The sequence below is a fragment of the Alosa alosa genome, chromosome 2, assembly GCF_017589495.1.
Source record: "Alosa alosa isolate M-15738 ecotype Scorff River chromosome 2, AALO_Geno_1.1, whole genome shotgun sequence".
NCBI lineage: Eukaryota > Metazoa > Chordata > Actinopteri > Clupeiformes > Clupeidae > Alosa > Alosa alosa.
The window spans coordinates 2,002,981-2,020,855 of record NC_063190.1 but is presented as its reverse complement, the minus strand read 5'-3'; the positions used below and the strand labels follow the sequence as shown (position 1 = coordinate 2,020,855).

General features: G+C 39.9%; 1 protein-coding gene across 1 annotated transcript in view; it reads right to left on the bottom strand.

Annotated features, from left to right (window-relative positions):
* Positions 1-12,520, bottom strand: part of slc8a2a (solute carrier family 8 member 2a) — a 138,883-nt gene extending 126,363 nt beyond the window's left edge. Inside the window, exon 1 of the mRNA XM_048237603.1 lies at positions 12,174-12,520. The gene's annotated coding sequence lies outside the window, so the exon portion shown is untranslated. The remainder of the gene's footprint in view (positions 1-12,173) is intronic.
* Between the last annotated feature and the right edge of the window lie 5,355 nt (positions 12,521-17,875).

The following is a 17,875-nucleotide window of genomic DNA, read 5'->3' as shown; positions in this document are numbered from 1 at the left end:
AGTACCAGCAAATTCTTTAATCATTCCTGTTCGTAGCTCTTCATTCCTCTTCGTTGCTGTGGCCATTTATAATTAGGGCTTGTAGCCGATAAATAAGTAAGGGATAATGTATAGAACGCCGGTCATTATCGGGAAATAGATCTCTTCAAGGCAGAAAGAACAAGATATTATCTATAGACAGATATTATCCCGCTTATTACACGGCTACTTGCTAAAAAGAAACAATAACCTCCCCACAATATGACTCTTTAGCCTACATAGCCAAGGCTATAGCCTATTTGTTACCGTTTCATCGTGGCATTTGCTGAGAAACAAATAGTTTGCAACAGCACACACTGAACTTCAATCAAACATTCTTTAGAACACAGCTGATCAACCGTCTGCTTTCACTTTTGAATGAAGTTCCAGTCCTTGCGTAGTGATATGAAAGACGTGAATTAGAAGCACAAAGCCCATTTTCCTTGACAGCAGTCTGTTATACTTAGCAACGGTCTGTTATTGAGAATTAGCAGACCACCGAACATTGGAAAGGCCCATTCAAGTGAATGGAGCATTCTGCAGCATTATGAAGAGCCGTCCAATAACGTAATAACGACCAATAACGTAATAATTTTATTGTAATAAAGCTAATAATGTAATAATTTGCCAATACACTTCCACACTTCCATGACACAGCTCTTCCAAATAGCTTGAAATCATGACCATAAACACCCTCTCTGGCTCTACCCAAAGTTTATATGAATATTGCCCAAGGCGGGCTGTTTTTATTTTCCTCATGATTCTTTCTTCGATTAGATTAGATTAAATTAAATTCCACTTTATTGTCATTGTGCAGAGTACAAGTATAGAGACAACGTAATGCAATTTGTGTCCAACCAGAAGTGCAAAAAAAGCAGAAAAGTGATATAAATAGTATAGAAGTATAGACAGGTGGTGCATAGGCAGGACAAGAAAAATAGTGCCGTGTAGACAGTAGTATACAGTTGTTTTGCAGAAGGTGGTTTAGAGTAGTATAAATTAAATATAAATATGTGCAGTGTATTAGCAGTTACCTTATAAGAGCAGAATAAATATAGCTATGTAATATGAACAATGTATGAACAACATGTACAGACATGTGCATTGTGCAATGTAATGGCAGTACCATTATAGTAGTAGTAAGAACAATATAGATATATGCAGTGTATTGTGTTACAGAATATGTTACAGAAAAACTGAATAAATATGTATATTTAGTATGAACCATATATACAGATATGTACAGTATATACAGCTATGCGCACTGTGGTAACTGTACCATTGTAATGCAGAAACAGTACCATTATAATAGTATTAAGAATAAGTGTATGTGCAGAACTAAGAGCAGAAGAATATGGCTATATAAGTGTAATTACAGTATGTACATTTTTAAATGAATAGACACTATGGGTGGTATAGGGTAGTGCAGGTGTTGGGGGCGGGGGGCTAGGGGATATCCGCCTCCTTGTTGTCCCTGTCAAGGTTGCCATGGTTGTAGAAACCTCGACAGGCACAGGCAAGGAGGCATCAGGCAGGGCGGGGGGTGATGGGGGCTAGTTTGTTGGATGTTACCGGGATGCAGAGCTAGAGTTCAGTAGGGTGACAGCCGCAGGAAAGAAGCTTCCTCTGAACCTGCTGGTTTGGCTGCGGAGGGACCTGTAACGCCTCCCGGAGGGGAGTGGGGTGAACAGTCTGTGGTTGGGGTGAGAACAGTCTTTGATGATGCTGCGTGCCTTGCCCTGGATGGCTTCGATGGAGGGGAGTGAGGAACCAGTGATGTGTTGGGCAGTTTTCACCACCCTCTGCAGTGCTTTCCGGTCGTGGGCAGAGCAGTTGCCATACAAAAAAGTGACACAGTGATGCTCTCGATGGTGCAGCGGTAGAAGGATCAGGATCTGAGGAGACAGATGGACCTTCTTTAGTCTCCTCAGAAAGAAGAGACGCTGGTGTGCCTTTTTGATCAGGGTAGAGGTGTTGAGGGTCCAAGAGAGGTCTTCAGAGATGTGGACACCCAGACACTTGGAGCTGGTGACATGCTCCACCTCAGTCCCGTTGATGAGAATAGGTGTGTGTGTGCTAGCTTTAGACCAGTGTTTCTCAAAGTGTGGTCCGGGGACCACTGGTGGTCCGCGAGCAGATGTAGTAAAATATAATATAGATGAGTTGTTTGCCATATTGAACCAACTTGTATGTAATTCCAAACAGTTCTGCAACACTGCCTATGTAAGCTACGCCAGTTTAAATCATATGAATCCTGACACAATAAGCAAGGTTCAAAGACAATAAACAAGGTGGTTCAGCGAGTAGGCCTATTGTGTAATATACTGCTGAAGTAGGTCTACTGGTTTTTATTTCAGCTAGGTGGTCCGTGAGTTTTTTTTTATTGGTTAAGTGGTCCTTGGTCTGAAAAAGTTTGAGAAACACTGCTTTAGACTGAAGTCCTGAAGTCCACAATGAGCTCTTTGGTCTTCTTGGTGTTGAGAGCCAGGTTGTTATCAGTGCACCACGGTGTTAGGTGCTGGACCTCCTCCCTGTAGGCCATCTCATCATTGTTGCTGATGAGACCAATCACCGTAGTGTCGTCTGCAAACTTGACAATGATGTTAAAGCCATGTACAGGTGTGCAGTCGTGGGTGAAGAGGGAGTAAAGGAGAGGGTCAGCATACATCCCTGTGGTACGCCGGTGTTCAAGGTGATGGTTGAGGAGGTGTGATTATCTAACCTAATAGACTGAGGTCTGTTGGTTAGGAAGTCCAGAATCAAGTTACAGAGAGAGGTATTGATGCCCAGTTCACTGAGTTTGGTGACCAATTTGGAGGGGATGATGGTGTTGAATGCTGAACTAAAGTCAGTGAACAGCATTCTCACATAGGTGTTGCTATTGTCAAGGTGGGACAGGGCAGAGTGAAGTGCCGTAGATGGCATCCTTTGTGCTCCTGTTCTGACGTTAGGCGAATTGGAAGGGGTCCAGTGAGGGTGGTAAGCAGGTCTTGAGGTGGGCCAGGACCAGCCTCTCAAAGCACTTCATAATGATGGGGGTGAGTGCAACTAAATGGAAGTCATTAAGGCTTGTTGCAGTGGAGTGTTTTGGCACCGGCACGATGGAGGTGGTTTTAAAGCATGCGGGGACAGCTGCCGGGACTAGTGACAGGTTAAATATGTCAGTCCAAACCTCAGTCAGCTGCACTGCACAGGCCCTGAGTACGAGTCCGGGGATACCATCAGGACCAGCAGCCTTACGTGCATTAGTCCTGCTCAGTGCCGCACACACATTGGTGGTAGAGAGTGTGAGGGGCTGGTGATCTGCAGAGACCACAGCCTTAATGGCCACCTCCTTATTGTCCCTACCAAAGCGGCCATAGAAGTGGTTCAGCTCATCAGGCAGGGAGGTGTCGGTGACAGGGGGGGCGGAGTTAGTAGTTTTCTAATCTGTGATGGCCTGGATGCCTTGCCACATGCGTTGGGGGTCAGAGTTGTTCTTGAAATGATCCTCAATCTTTAGCTTGTGGTTGTGCTTGGCCCTTTTGATGCCCCTTTTCAGATTAGCCCTTGATGAGCTATAGGCTTGAGCATCACCAGATCTGAATGCGATGTCTCGAAAGTCATAATCCGTTTGAGGGTGGTGACACTGTTGATGTTGGAGTTGATACAGTCCAAAACGGAGGAGGCATATGAATCACTGTCTGTGTGGAAGTCATAGGTGGCCTGAGTTTCGAACACTCTCCAGTCAGTGTTTTCAAAAGTGCCGAGTCAGGTCCCTCTGGCCACACTTTGACTGTTCTTACTGTTGGTTTCACACGTTTGATGAGTGCTGAATACTTGGGCAGTAGAAACAATGTGAGGTGATCTGAGTGTCCTAGGTGGGGGAAGGGAGCGGCTTTGTAGGCATCAGCTATGTTTGTGTAGACATGGTCTAAAATATTATCTCCTCTTGTGGGGTATGATGCATTTTGATGAAATTTGGGCAGGACAGTTTTTAAATTTGAGTCACCTGCAACAATGAAGGCTGCCTCGGGCAGCGGAGTTTGTTGTTTACTGATAGCAGAAGTTCTTTCATGGTAAGCTTAGTATTAGCATCCGGTCGTATATAGGCTGCTTGTTGATGTAAACTCTCTGGGCAGATAGAAAGGTCTACACTCAACCATGAGATACTCTAGGTTAGCTGAGCAGTGACTCTCTGTGATTGTGGTGTAATTATTCCATATTTAGTGTAGTCATTCCATATCAGAACCCCTGAAGTACAATCCAAATGCAAGCATGAAACCTCAGTGTTACCTTTCATTTGAGGCCTAATTTGAGTGTTACCTTTCATTTGACGTAAGCATTTAATTATCAGTATGCATTTTGGATAACCAAAAGTATTATGGGGAGTTTCCATAGGGCATTTTACAAAAATGCATGAAGCATACCTTGGCAAATAATGGTCCAAAGTACTCATATTGTCATTCTATATTGATCTACTTTTGCACACAGCTTCACAAGACCTCATGCTAGGACTCAAATCCTATCAAGTCAAGACCTAGAGGGCTGAATTGTGGTCAGTTCAGAGATGCTTGTTATCCGGTAGAAAAAGAAAAGAATATTCTAACCTCTGTAACTCTGTGTCAGTACATCACACAGTTATTCTAATTGTTTTCCAAATACAGTAACTACAGTGTCTCAGCTTACCAAAGAAATCAGGCATTTGATTATCGGCTAAAGTATGTACGAACAATGCCCTTCTAAGTCAAAATGGGGCAAAAGTATAATTTATAATTGCTCAGATTTGCAGAGGAAAAGATTTGACACATGGCACTGAAAATTCAACAATGGGCCTACCCTATTCTCCACCACCTGAGCATCCACTAACCAAGGGGCTTTCCTCTTAGGGTGAATGAGAGGATTTGTGGACATCAGACATTTTTGAAAGACAGATGCAATGATTAATGCATCCATGGTCAGGATATAATTATATAATATGACATGATTTTAAAAGTCACCTATAACAATATGCAATACACTTTACTTTATTTAGTGCTAAATAACCTAGACTGGGCTACTTGTTCTGAGCAAGTGTTGACAGTGAATAGGCTGTAAAACTGTTGACTAAGTTACAGATACACTTATAAACAACTGATGCTAATTATCTGGGAAACATTCTCTAGCAGCAGTCATGTTGTCATTGTTTGTGTCAAACAAGTTGTGGATTTGTTGTAACATTAAAAGATGACTTATTCTGTACTGAAACTGATGCTCAAAGCTCCAGTGGTTTTCTCTAAAGATGAACAAAACTTTCGGAAGTAGGTAGATTCACTGGAACAATTCCAGAATACGCGTTTTTCATTGGTTGTTGTGTTAAATCTTACCCAGATACAATAGTGCTATTATCTGATTGGCTATTGTGTAGCCCCTTTCGTTATTTTTGACTGGCTGATAAGTGGCAGGCTCAACTCCAGGGGAGACACGCTTGATTCCTGCCGGTTCCATAGTGAGAGTAGTGCGGCCAAAGACATTTTGGGCGCTACGGCATATTAAATATATTATAAATAGTTTTTCTGCGTGAGAAATACAATGTGTGGCGGGAGAGCATGACAAAAGACTGAAATGAGTGACTGTCACGCTCAATGCATGACACTTGAAAGCCCTGCATTTCAGTTAGCTAGTTACGGTAGTTAGCATTAGGCAACGTTCCAAAAAGACGGTTTTGGTAACATAGCAACAATGAACACTTGATCGAAGCGCTGTCATTCCCCGATGTGAGTCGCTACCAGTGTTGCCACAGTTACCTTGAAAAAGTAATCTGATTACTGATTACTTACTTTACTGATTACTTGATTTTAAAAGTAACTAAGTTAGATTACAAGTTACTTTATTAGTTACTTTCAGCAGCTGCCGACAACACCCCCACCGCCTCAACATAAAAATGATAACCGGTTTTGCCAATACTCACTATACTGGAAGTGCATTTTAACAGTAATGCCAACAATGTATAGCAGACATTCCAACCTAACCTACTTAGATACTGAAATTCAGATGTTTGTTCAATCATGTCTAGTCAGTACACCAAATAAGGAAGGCCTATTTACCTAGTAAAATAAGTAGGTTTTGGTAGTTTAGCCTTTTCATGTAGCCTTGGCAACTAGCCATCTAGTATAGGCCTGAGTAATATGCAAATGAAATTACACTTGTTAAACTCGCCTCAACAAGTCTTTTGCAATCATTTAACCCGCCGTGAGCAATGCTAAAGTCACTGTTACAAACAGTGCAGTGTGCAAGACTATCATTATGTTTTACTCTTATGAGACAATTGGGTACACTTTTTGTAGTCTGATGTGAAATGGGTCTTAAATGTTCCTTTTTGAGGGGCACTGACTGCCATGACACTCCTGTTCCTAGATACACTAATTGAACTGATTAAGTTCGGGAGAAAAGAGATATATAAGCTAAGCCCACCTACACTGAAAACTGATTGGTTGATTTAGCAAAACAGACCATGCTCTCTGTCTTGGATGCGCTTGCAGGCACACACGCACCACTCCTCTCTCTCTCCCTCTCCGTTGTGTGCGCGTTAAACTCAGATGCACAAGCGATTTGAAGTCCGGTCTTGCGTGCTCTTGTTCGCTCTTGGTTCCGGGAGATTTTATGTAATTTGCGGGCGTCAGGATATCAATATGTGGGAGTCTCCCAAAACTTCGGGAGACTTGGGATCTCTAGCTAGACAGCACTTTGTCACCAGCACAGAATGTACAATGTACCTTAATGTTGTCATGTTTAGCTGACACAAACTCAAAATAATGACTGTATAGATAAAATGTGCATCTCTCCTCCCTCCATTGTTTACGTTTGTATTGCTGCGTGGTTTTACATGTGAGTTGTCCTCATGCTGAAAACGTGAGCATAGCCTACATGACGTTAATCCCTGAGACAAGAAGAAAGCAAAGAATATATCTTTTTACTAAGGAAAATGACAAAAATAGTAACGCACAGTGACTTAGATAAGTAACTTTAATCTGATTACTGGTTTGTAAATAGTAGCGCGTTAGATTACTCGTTACCGAAAAAAGTGGTCAAAATAGACTAACGCGTTACTGGCATCACTGGTCGCTACTGGATGTGAGTGGCGCATGCGTCACTTTGCTACTTTGCGAAAACCAGTGTTGTTAGCCACAAAATAATGACATTAGCCTACATAGCAGTAATGTATTATTTAGCGTAAGGCATCACATTTGCACGGCATGATCTCTAATGTCAATTCTAGATTAGAGGCTGAAGTAGCCTGCTAGCGAGAGACTTCTGTAATGTCAATAAAAATGGACCTACATAACAAAGTTTCTTCACTGCTGGCAAGTAAGCAATTACAAGTAAGCAATCAAGCACAACAAAGGCTGTCGCATTTGCTAAAGTTAGCAATCAAACAATCTTAGATAGCTAAAACGTTTTTGAAACAGAAAAGTGTATTATTTCATGGATTTCAGTCGGATCCCTTGGCGTTATGCCGTAAAACCTATCAATCTGAGCATACGCGACTCAAATCGGGGAGTGACAGCGCTCTGAAAATGAGGTTGAGGGCGCTGTCACTGCAAAAAACGTGATTGGTGGACACAGGCCCTAGCCCTAAACCTTGACCGCATTTAGTTCTATATTAGGCTGGGATCTCATAGCCAGAGGCAAGCGGCAGCTGCAAGTGTAACGCAACACTCAGACCATAATAAATTCAATCTCGTTCCTATGGTAACACAAACGGTTTGCCTTAACTGACAATCGAATACTCCCGCGTTACAGTTTGAAAGTTGAACCAAGTTCTGCCGAACCACAGAGAACAATACGAAATCTGCCGCTTGCCTAGCTGATGTGATCCCCGCCTTACTGCACTACCACAAATTGATATAAAAGTTAGAGTTGCTGCGTCTCAACGTTGCTTGGCAACCCTAAATTAAATATATTTCTTGGCAGAAGAATGATTATCTATGAATAAATGGTTACATTTCTCATGCTGTGCCTTTATTTTATTAAATCTTGTCAGATATACAGTATGTAGAAAAGTAATAAGTCTATCGAGTCGGTAGGTTACACTGATTTTAGAACAACTTGCGCATGGTGCCTACTAACGCCCCTTAGCTGTTCTAAAATCAGTGTAACCTACAGCCTCTCCTGGGTTTATTGCTTAAATATACACAGTCCGACCTGTATAAATCTCTTGTACTAAAAACAAAAACACCCTAAACACAGCATATTGGGTTCGTCATACTGGTTAACTAAACAATATGGCGCAAAGAGTGAACTTGGTAGCATTGGCATGGATGTTGCCGTGGCTGTGATTTGGCCATAGGTAGGCCTACGAAGCTGGAGGTAATTTGACAACCAATTTCAATGAGCGAAACAACATGTGCAAAATAGTATGCATCCTTGTTTGTCTATATGTCATGTTCACCCTACTCCATTTAATCACTCAATAACTGTCAAATGTGATGTTCGCTGCCCTCTCACTCTGAATGAGTGGGATGTAACATCAGACAATGCAATACAAAATGTGGAGAGATTACTTGTGATGAAGAGTCAGAGTGGCAATGTCCTGGGATATCAGCAGGATGAACAGGACCCTGTTGCATAGATGTTATGTTAATGTATTATGTTATATAATACATAACATTTTGTGCAGATATCATAGCGATGTTGTTCAAATTAAACAGATGGAACGAGAGTTTACACATGAAAATTGTCTTTGCATTAGGATAGGCAAAGCTACACTGTACTGCAACCTGGAAACAGGAGGCACTAGACCGGTAATTAGAGATGATGCTCTATCCGCTGAATGGTTAATACCTCAACAAAACTGAAGAAAGTGAAGAGGCTCATCATAGCTTTCTGAAAGAACACCTACAGTAGATGAGCTTGAAGACAACTGTTTTTTGAATGGATACATTTTTTTGCATTACAATTAGACTAGTTTTCTAAAACTATTTTTACACTCCACTAAAGGAATGCTTTAGTTGCGGCCCAGTGTAGCCTAGCTGTTATGCTTGGTTAAAAAATGACCAGCCAAAATGGGTACAGATGACAAAACTATGAATATTCAGAGGGCAAACACGTGCGGTGGAAAAAGAGAACTCAACTGACAGCTCATGAAAACCAAAAATCAGTTTCTGAAAACATTAGAATAAAGATGTTATAATACAGAAATGTTGGTATTCTGATCTTTTAATCTTAGTTTGGTTTTGTAGACATAACCACAATCATGGGAAAGACTGCTGACTTGTCAACCAAAAAAACAGAGTCGCCAAAAATCAAGCTGTTTGCATCCCTGAATATTGCAATGTGCAATGCTGGATTGAACTATTGTGGTTAAGATTGTGGATTGTCCTCATAACTATATATTCAAATAGTGCATTTATCGTCTCATAGCCCAAATAGGTAATAATACAGCCAATACAGTATGCTTCAAATGCAATACCTACATACAAAATGTGTTCTTAAAACTTCTATCTTTGTTATCAATGTGATTGGAGACTTGAAGTATGACTGGTTAATTCTTCTCTAGCAGATTGTATTGGAAGCACACATAACATGACTGTCAAAATAACAGCTGCTGTTGTGTCCTGACAGCACATACCTTAATTTAAACTATAGTATATCTACTAAAGTTTGTACACTTTAAACAATGTTTTAACCCTTTAACCAATATCAATCGGTTAAAATTCTGATTGTTGGTTAACAGTAAAATAGTTCATGAACATCCCTAAACAGAGAGCATTATAGAGATAAGAGTAATTTGAGAATGCTATGGTTTATCATAGGCACTAAAAGGAATGCAGTGTGATCAGTGTGCTGTGGGGGAGATGGGATGTTCCAGAGTAGGCTTACCTTACTGGACACACACGATGGGGTAATGTTTCTAGTCTGAGTGTCAGGATGCTTTACCATTGGATTACTGCCTTTACAGTCCAAGAGTAGTGATGGACAGGCAGTGTGTGTTGACTTTGGGGAAATGACATTGAGAAATGACCACACTGAGAAGTTTACGCTGCATTGCCTGGGTCTGCCCATATATACAGTATTATTACAATGATGCTTGTGGTTGCTTAATTTGGCACAGGTGCATATAATTTGAGGTCATCAGATGACAAGATTTGTCAGTAAAGCATAGTTTGCTATTTAAATCTGCTATAAAATGACCTAAGCATGGGTTATACAACAGAGTGCTTAAAACATTCATTACCTACAAAGCAATTCAAGTGAGCATGTGGTCATAGCAATCAGGTAAGCAATGAAACTGACTAGCATTTGTACAAACAACCTTATGTGAACTGATGATATGCCAAGTGGATTTTTTTACTTTAATACTTCTTTCTTGAATTAAACAATGATAGATTTCCGAAGATTGAATACAAACATGTCTTTAACTAAACTAAACAAAACAAGCAAACTAAACCTGTGCATCTCAAACTACACAAATACCTAAGACTATGGGCCCGAGTTTGGCAGCGATATAGGTAGAGGGAAGCCATGTCAACCTGGGGACTCTTAAATGGGCGAGACGTGTTCGGTGAAGTGAAATTGAATAAACCAATCACATGCAACCAGTGTTAAATTCTGATCTATCTATCTATCTATCTTTTATGAATGAACTTCGACCTGACTCTTCCCACTTTGTGCGTCTGACTTTGCTCTGGCCACAGTGTGTTGTATGTGATAGGTCTCAGTATTGCATCCTTACAAAGAACAAGAGCTTTTTTCAGGATCACTCATGATAATCAATAGCTTCCTTTCTTCATCATGTTCTACCATTAACATTGTTATGTTTTTGGTAATGCCACTTAGTTGCAGTTTCTCAGGTACATTTTTTGCTGTTTCAGAGTGACATCAACAGTAAAATTATTAGGAGGATGTAGGCCTAGCCTATGGTGCTGAATTGTACTGCCTTGTATTATTAAAGTTTCTCTTATTTTAGGCTATCCCATTTACATCAATAAGGGCAAACTAATTAACATAAACATTTCAGTGTATAATGCCTACAGAACTTCTTCTCAAAAGTCAGTTTCCATGACTGTAGTACCTTAACACTGTGTAAAGTTCATCAGGAACTGGTAGTTTAAAATAGTCCTCAAGCCAAGATACCCTGAGGCCAAAATGACCCCTTTCATACTTTGTGCCACAGAAAATATTTCTAAAGGATTGCTTATGCCAATTTCATCACTTTAGTGCAGGACAGCCCCCTACTGGAATAAAGCATTTTGTCATCTGAGACTGTTCTGGACTTGAACGGGGCCACAAGGGATATCTTGATTACATTCATAAAGCAAGCCAGGCATTCACACAAAGCTTTACAAGTGAGTGTTGAATGTTTTTCGAGGTAATAGAAATGTGTAAAGTGAAATATCTACTGTAATGCACACATCTTAAAACATACAGAGGACCCAAATAAAAAATTTTGTTAAAAAATGTTAAATAAATAAAATGAAATAAATTGGCCAAAACAAGTGCATTTCCTCTGGACCTTAAATTTAATTTCCGCATGGCATCAAATTCACGAAAACAATAGGCCTATTACAGACAAGTAGCCTAACCCAATCCTGATTTTAGTTTTCATTTATGAAATGTTTTAATCTAAAAAAATCTAAAACAAAACTATTTTTGTAATTTCATTCACAAGTTAGCATTACTTGCTTTACCTGGGAAAACAAGCCAAGGCATTTTCTACAGAGTGAACATAGAAAGTCACCGATTAAAAAAAATGAAATGAGGACCCAATGAGGAAGGCCTACCCCAAACCTGGGGAAACATGTTCCATCTACCAGAGTTCATCATGGGGGGGGATTATGGAAATCACATAGAATGATGAGCATGAATGACATGCACTCTGCAACTCTGCATTGTGGAAACGGATCATGAGACATCATTTAGGCCTGACATACTGTAGGCTAACCTATAATAAGGTGTTGTAAAATGTACTTCAGCTTGAGCCTATTCAGATTCAAGACAGTTCAAGTTGTTTATAGTTTTGTATGGGAACAAAAATTATAACAAGGAGTGTAGTGCTACAACACAGTTTCAGTTGGTATGGAAAGGCATGAGGCTACAATTACAACATAGGCTACATCTAAAGTTACGTCTCGTGTCATCATTGCAGTCCCATTAGCTTTTCGTTGTATGTCTGATAATGTTTATAAATCTCTTACCTTTAACACTTAAGCCAGTGCAGGAGTCTTTGTTCATACATTGGTTTAGTGAACCAAGCGAAGATCACTTTAAAGAATCCGGACTAAAGAGGAGCATAGGCTATTTGACAGGTGTGATCAGAGGACAGACGATTAACTGCGCAGCGGCGAAAACTTGAGCAATGATTGGTGCATCAATGTAGGTCTACCGTGAGTTGGACATGTAGCCTACAAGTAGGCTGATGTAGACCGTAGGCTACATTTTTAGTTGGTTAGTTATGAAGATTCAATCATTGAGCAGCAAGTTAACGACAAGTTAAGACGTCTTGCTTCACTGTTTTTCTGAACAATTCTAGGCTACAGAAGTAGGCTAGCAGACATGAACGCGCCAGTTGTAGCCTATCTAACTGACAGGTGAATAGAGTACCGAAGTGTGACATAGCGTTTCCATGACGGCAGAATCACTGGGTCTAAACCAAAGATTCTAGAGCGGAGTGCTCTAGAATCTTTGGTCTAAACAAACTTTCGAAGTGGCTTAAATAGCATTGAATGTAGACATGTGGCATCATTTCTAGCTAATAAATTGTTTTAAATGTAGGCTATAGCCATTTAAACGTGCTTTACCTGCTAGGCAGCAGCTTACCACATAACACGGATTCCAGGTAGCCTATTTCTTTATAGGCAGGTGTAATATAAAGAAACAAAATTCCAGTGGATATTTCACGTCTTTAGACTGGCGGCTGTTAAGAGTAACGTTTTTTGCATGAAAAATAAAGTCAAAATACGTCCGTGAATTTAAGGATTTTAACCGCATGCTGTGAAGTTACATACAGATCTCTTTTGCGGAGGAAACCCATGCTAAAATAAAACTTTGTAGTCACGAATTTGATCGTGTTGGTATGAATATATGTTGTAGTGATTCCTACGGTGAAAAAAAAATGTTTTTCTTTTTAAAGAATGGCTTGCTAATGTGAATTCTCCCAATGAAATTCTCCCACAGCGACAACATTCTAACTCGATTTCATAATAGCATATACGAGGCTGAAGTTTCGATTCCACCTTAAATATTGCAATTTCTTACCGCCAGGGGGCAGCGTTGATCGCATTTCCGAGATGACACAGGCATACAAGCAGTAGCCTACAAACCATAGACTGTTATATACAGTCTATGGTACAAACAGGCACTCTTCACCTAGACTTAGGCTATAGCCTACTAAGCCTCTATATTTTTATTCTACATTGTCGAATCTTTTGATAGATTATGTCTTATATTAAATACATCTGTAGATAGCCTATTGCACTTGTTGGGGGTGGAAGGGCATTTAATTCAATTTTAAAGTCATTATTAACTTCAAACTTAACTTTCAAATCAAAAGTCCATAGGCTATATTTTAGATTATCAACAGTGTTGGGTAAGTTACCTTTAAAAAGTAGTATTTGCCCATTACTCGTTACTTCTTTAAAAAGTAATCTGTTAGCTTTAACAACTTTACTTAGTTGCCTTCTATGGAAAGTAACTTTTTACGTTAGGCTACTCGTTACTTTTATGTTGCTCGACTTTGGGCAGAACCCAATTTCTGTTCCTAAATGTGTAGGCCTACATAAAGTACTATGGAGGACATAACAGGTATTTCTTTTGTGCTCTTTATTATAAATATAAACAGAGTACTTGACAAGAAAACATTGGGCTATTAGGCTTCAACACCGCCACTGAAGCCCTATTAACAATACCAAATAACATATAGCCTCAATATATCTTATGGGCATATAGGTGAACACAAAATACATAAGGGCTTATTTTATAGCCTTACACTCACATTCCTCCGTTGGCTGCTTCTCGCTTTCCATGACTGCTCTTCATGCCATCAGCCTCTGTCACATACCGTGTGGAGTTTGTGACTGTTGCGCAAGCGCGCAGTAGAGAAGGCAGTGTCACTGTCAAATCTGTCCCTGGGAAAAGTAATGTTGCGCCGAATTGAAAAAGGAACTACGTTTTGTTACCAAATTTTCAGTAGTAGCGCGTTACACTACTTTTTACCTGAAAAAAGTTGTTATGTTACTGTAACACACAACACTGATTATTAAGCATTTCAGCACTAAAATTGGTCCCTATTGCTCAAAACTAATTTGGTGCGAGAAATTTCCCCACATATGGATACTAGAGACTCCCCTCTTTCATATGACCCCCATGGGCAATTCCATTGGAGAAAATAGGAATTTATTTTGATTTTAAAGTCATTGATTTTTTCTTGACACTATATTCAGCACTGAAATTGGTCCTTATCGCTCAAAACGAATTTGTTGTGTATGGGCCTGTATGGGCATACAAAAATCCATACGTTCCAATACACAAAAAATATATTTTAAATGTATTTTCATGACTTACATATATTTTGAAATATATGTAAATATTCGAAATTGGCCTCAAAAATATATTTTTGACACTTAAAATATATTTCAATATATTTATGTTCTGTATGCCCATAGGGATATGGACCAACTTCAGTACTGAATGTAGTGCCAGATTAAGTCAATAATGACTTTAAAATTGAATTAAATGCCAATTTTCTCCAATGGAATTGCTCATGGGTGGTGTTAGGCCTATATGAAAGAGGGGAGTCTATAGTATCCATATGTGGTGGAATTTCTCGCACCAAATTAGTTTTGAACAATAGGGACTCATTTCAGTGCTGAAAGGCTTCATAATCTGAAATCTTTCAAAATATTTGACAATGGAATCACCAGGAAAAAAATATATAGAGATTGTTATAAGTCTGTGAAGAGTGCCTGTTCGTCTGCTACTGCTTTGCTGGCAAATGCCTGTGTCATCTCGGAAATGCAGTCAACACTGCCCCTTGGCGGTAGAAAATTGCAATATTTAAGGTAGAATCGAAACTTAAAGCAACACCAAAGAACGTTTCCTCTGTCGCACACACACTTTTATTTGCAAATAACGATGTCCACAGACAAGGTAGAATATGTTGCATGATTTTATTAAAGTACGATGTATTGTGACATCAGATGCAAGTCATTTTAATTTCTTACGTCTCATTCCATCAAACTACAGATCCGCTACCCGATCTGGCAAACTAGTGTGGTTATAGGGAGGGAAAGTGAAAACCAGCGCCCCAAGTGGTTGCGTTCCTATCGAAGAGCAGCTCCAATGTTAAGTCCCATAGACCTATTTTAAAAAAAATATTGTGAAGCCAAATCAGCGATGTTATCCACCAAAAATATTTTTCAGTGTCTATACGGTAATAATATTCTAACTGTGAAAATGTCAGACCCTATTTTGCCTTATTTAAGAAAATCGAAATTGCTCCTTTTGTTTCATAAACGAACTACAAAAGAAGTCACGTGACTTTACCCTTCAACGTTACTCACGGTAGCATGGTTTGTTTATTAGCCTGGTTAGCATTGACACTTAACACTTACAGCTAGCGCTTCATGTGAGTAGAAGCACAACACCAGTTATCCTGACATAAAGGTTATCACCACGCGGTTTACATCACGTTCCGTTATTACAAAAATATGTTAAGCCAGTTAAGCAAATTGCGTATTGATCAGTTAGAGATTAAGCGCCCAAACATGTGAGGTCACATGCAGCTGTAGTTCCTCATCACCATGTTACGACAAAAACTCAAAACAATTCAACTGATCCTAAAAATAAGGTATGACCACTTGAAGCAATAGAGGTGACCCCAGTGCCTAACATATGGAAGGCATTAAATTAAGATCCCACTGTGCACCGAGATATATTTTTTCTAAAAAAAAATCCCATCCACTCCGCTAAACTCTAGGAACGCAACCACTAGATGGCGATGAGATTACTTTCCCTCCCTATATGTTTTGATCCCGTGAGGGAAATAGCCGATAGAGGGCCGCGTAGGGAATGCAGAAGTGCCGTTCACCCTGTTACGAGTTGATGAACCACTGAGACGATTTTGGAAACATTATTTTAAGGTACAAAAAACTCTTTGGTGTTACTTTAACTCCACCGCATTTTAAATCTTGTCCCAAGTTCAGCCTCATAGTTCATATTAAGTTCTTGAAACCTGATAACGTCTGAGTCCGCCTGTAGATGGGTTCCCAATCAACCTAGCTTGTAAAGTGATGAATGGGAAGCCTGAGAGGAATCGCTTGAAATTAGCAAATCCCTAAAAACTAGGCACATCACACCTTTAGAAATACAGTTAGCAACTTGGATTTTACACCTCAAGCAAGACTTGACACGATGCAAACCGCTATCTTACACCCTCTAAAAATCATTACGCCACTAGAAAAACCTGGTCTAGGCTATAGCGAAAGGCACATGTAAAGCACAGCTGAAGACGCACTGTCACAAGATGCAATCAGCCCCAAACAACATCTCTGTAGGATAAATAGCCTTAGAATTTTAATTCAGTCATTCAAACATTATTGGGGTAATTGTTGCTTTTTCTGGCTATGTTTTCGATTGTAACCCCATGTCAATCAAAAGTGAAAGTAAATAACTGAAGAACTGTTTTGCATTGCCTATGAGACCACGGTGATGATAGTTTCACTTTGCCTTTGAGTTCAAATAATAGGCGAGTGCAGACTGCATGTTGTCACAAACAGGTTTAGTGGAATCCCTGTGTTGTATACACGGTCTCTCATGCAAGCAGATTCCTTCAAATGCGCCGCTGACTGGCAAAATACTGATGCACTGAAGTTGCACTGAAGATGCATACTGATGCACTACAGTTGCTCTGCTTGCTATTAAAGGGAATGACAGATGTCACTCTCATTGGTTGAAAGGATGTAATGCACAAAACACACCCATGACTGACTGATGGAATCGCCCTTTAGTGAGCGCAACACAGCTCGGATCTTAACCTGCTTTATCCAGAGGGAGACATTTTTGGATGCAGTGACAAAAAGCCTACCATGGACCTGGCTGGGAAATGTGACAGTTGTGGAGTCGGCATTCACAGCCTGTCGTTGCAAAACAGTAGCCATCTCCAAACTCAAAAACAGTAGACTAACAGTCAATAAAAGTGGACTGTCAGAGCAGCACAAAATACTAAAAGCCAGGCCTTTGCATCTTCCGTCAAGGGTTTTCGCTGCTTCTTCGCCGACTCTGCCATTATACACACGTTTGTAACAATCTCTCGCGTTTCGTTAGCCTGCCTCTGTGCTGTAAACTGATCCTTTCTTCCTACAGGCAGTAGGAGCAGGCGAGAGAGCCTTCATTCGCCCCGTAATGAGTCATTTAACCATACCGACTTACGAAGATGATTAATTAACACAAAAAAGTTGCCTGGTGTCCCTTTAAACTTTTCATCACATTTGGTGCATACCTAGCCACTTCGTAAATGTGTTAGAATTCGTTCTGTAGGCTACATGAAAAAAAACATTTTGAGCAATCACATAGCCTACATGCAATGTTATCAGTTACATGCAATATTATCAGTATGTGCAATTTGCTTTTGAGCAGTATCTTACAAGAACATTTCGAAATGAATGGAAAGACACAGTGATGATGAGATTTTGCACTCAGCTGTAGCCTAGGCCTGTTAGTGGTGAGCCTATTTACTTGTAATGCTATTCTATTAAACGCTGTGTGCTAGTTGATTAAACGCTGCCTGGTTCTCACACTATTTCCCCCCATGATCATATTGTTTCAGTTATCCAAAAGGCTCGAAGGATGATCTATATTTTTTTTATTATATTATAATGTATATTTACTATACTATATATTT